Consider the following 2,756-nt stretch of genomic DNA (forward strand, 5'->3'; position numbering starts at 1 on the left):
GTCCCTACGTGCTGAGCTTCTCCCGTTTCGCTCGCAGCTACTCAGGGAATCCCGGTTGGTTTCTTCTCCTCCCCTTATTAATATGCTTAAATTCTGGGGGTTGTCTCACATCACTTGAGGCCTACAACAAAATCAGTCACATTCCATTCGTTTCGAACCCGGGGCATAGCGAACCGATATATACGCAACAACACTTCACACACACACACACACGGATTGGGCAATTTACGGTCATTTTTGAATCAACGATGGCCCCCCCGAGCACGTTGTCCGAATATCACTCCAATAAGGACAACGAGTTCCGCTCGGCATCGTTTTGATTCGATCTCTCAACAACAACTCCCGGTCGACTTGGTCGACTTGGACCCACGATGTCTCCCCCCGAGCATGTCGAGCCAACTGCACCACTATTGTATTGGACAACATGTTCCCCTCGGGCATCGATGGGTTAATCATGCACCACTATTATAAAACCCTTTGACGTTTTCCCCCAAGCACGTTGATCCAGTATTACGACGGATACGGTCAACGAATTCTTGGACATCAAAGAGGTTTTCGATTGAATTTCCCCATGTTTCACAACGTACTCTTAGCGGTATCCTACGATACGTCTCACTCTATTTGTGTGTGTGCGCGTTTACGTGCGTGCGATTTATGCGGTTCACCCCTTTACTTTCAGCGCCCTGCGGTCCCAACAAAGGTCCCGAGCACGCCATTATGCACAGTGTGGAAGCGTGTTTCCCCCACGACACTAGACGGGCTGCTCGCCATAGTGTTCTATTGTGGCACGCTCCACCCTGAAGTTTGGTTTGTTGTATATCAAGGAATTGATAGGCACTCAAGAATGTGTGCATCGGCCGGGTTTAATCGTCCGACGCGCAATATGCGTTCAACTTATCGGTGTTCATGTGTCCTGCAGTTCACATTGTGACGCGCATTTAGCGCGGTCTTCATCGATCCATGAGCCGAGTGATCCCCTGCCTAGGGTTTTATAGTAAGGTTCCCAATGTAACACAATCCCGGTGGTACGTCCAAAGACTAACTTTCTGACTAAGTTGTCTTTATTACCCAATAGTCCCAGGCCTTGTGACTTGTGGCTCATGTCTACGCCCATGGCCACCATTCGCTAAGATAGTTTTGAAGTCACTTTGAAGGCCCAGGAACAACTCTCTTAGCACATCGGTTAACCTGGCGCCGCAGTCAACTCATGTGCTTGGATCGGATCGAGCTATTGAGTATTGGGCCTGCATACTCGCTCATCCGTATCCTTTGCGTACCGCCCCATGGCCCTTGTATGTCTGCACCACAGTTCCTGTTCGTTCCGTGCCTATGGCCGGATACGTATTGCACATCGGTATACCTGTCGCTACTCAGGCAACTCGTGTGCGTGGATTGGATCGAGAACATGGTGTGTGCCCCATGTTATAATTGATAGTCCATATCCACTTTATAGGTTAAAGTCATAAGTTGTGATTGCACAACCATTCTTCATAAGAGTTTAATCACTCTTCAACTAACTTTCGTTCTGGTGTCTTGGTATCAAATCGCGTAAGACACAAGATTCTACTGGCCAAATAGAATCTAGCACATTGGTTAACCTGGCGCCGCAGTCAACTCATGTGCTTGGATCGGATCGAGCTATTGAGTATTGGGCCTGCATACTCGCTCATCCGTATCCTTTGCGTACCGCCCCATGGCCCCGTCCTTAGAGTTAATGACTAGTAGGCTTAACTCTTTGTATGTCTGCACCACAGTTCCCGTTCGTTCCGTGCCGTGGCCGGATACGTATTGCACATCGGTATACCTGTCGCTACTCAGGCAACTCGTGTGCGTGGATTGGATCGAGCTCATGGGGTGTGTAGAGATTCCATGTTATAATTGCAAGTCCATATCCACTTTATAGGTTAAAGTCATAAGTTGTGATTGCACAACCATACTTCATAAGAGTTTAATAACTCTTCAACTAACTTTCGTTCTGGTGTCTTGGTATCAAATCGCTTAAGACACAAGATTCTACTGGCCAAATAGAATCTAGCACATTGGTTAACCTGGCGCCGCAGTCAACTCATGTGCTTGGATCGGATCGAGCTATTGAGTATTGGGCCTGCATACTCGCTCATCCGTATCCTTTGTGTACCGCCCCATGGCCCCGTCCTTAGAGTTAATGACTAATAGGCTTAACTCTTGTTTGTCTGCACCACAGTTCCCGTTCGTTCCGTGCCGTAGCCGGATACGTATTGCACACTAGTAGACACCGTAATCTGACGTATCTAACACACCACTATTGTAACTCGTCGTCGAAGGACCTTTCAAGTGCCTGATGGCCAGGGGAGCTCTTACACGGCACGGATACACAGTGATGCTCGCCCATCAAAGTGTACAACGATCGAGTTTGCTTAAGTGTCTGGGTACCTACACACCAGACACGATGCGATGGCCACGGATCCACACAAGGCACATCACATGCAGAAAGCTTTACCAGATTCTGACACATACCACACACATGCAACTCGTCGTCGAAGGGGCGTTCAAAGTGCCTTACGGCTAGGGGAGATCTAGCTCGGCACGGAGACACAGTGATGGTCGCCCATCAAAGTGTACAACGATCGAGTTTGCTTTCCGCGCAAGCGTTCTAAGTGTCTGGGTATCTAAGCACCAGACACAATGCAATGGCCACGGATCCACACAAGGCACATCACATGCAGAAAGCTTCACCAGATTCTGACACATACCACACTCTTGTAACTCGTCGTCGA

At 48.7% G+C, this 2,756-nt stretch overlaps 1 non-coding gene and 1 pseudogene across 1 annotated transcript in view; both read right to left on the reverse strand.

Moving 5' to 3' along the window:
• Positions 1-123, reverse strand: part of LOC125773650 (large subunit ribosomal RNA) — a 4,179-nt gene extending 4,056 nt beyond the window's left edge. Inside the window, exon 1 of the ribosomal RNA XR_007420275.1 lies at positions 1-123. This exon is cut by the window's left edge and continues 4,056 nt beyond it. This is a non-coding gene — a ribosomal RNA (large subunit ribosomal RNA).
• Positions 124-832: 709 nt separating this feature from the next.
• On the reverse strand, positions 833-989 carry LOC125773647 (5.8S ribosomal RNA; annotated as a pseudogene).
• Between the last annotated feature and the right edge of the window lie 1,767 nt (positions 990-2,756).

Source organism: Anopheles funestus (genome assembly GCF_943734845.2).
Source record: "Anopheles funestus chromosome X unlocalized genomic scaffold, idAnoFuneDA-416_04 X_unloc_44, whole genome shotgun sequence".
NCBI lineage: Eukaryota > Metazoa > Arthropoda > Insecta > Diptera > Culicidae > Anopheles > Anopheles funestus.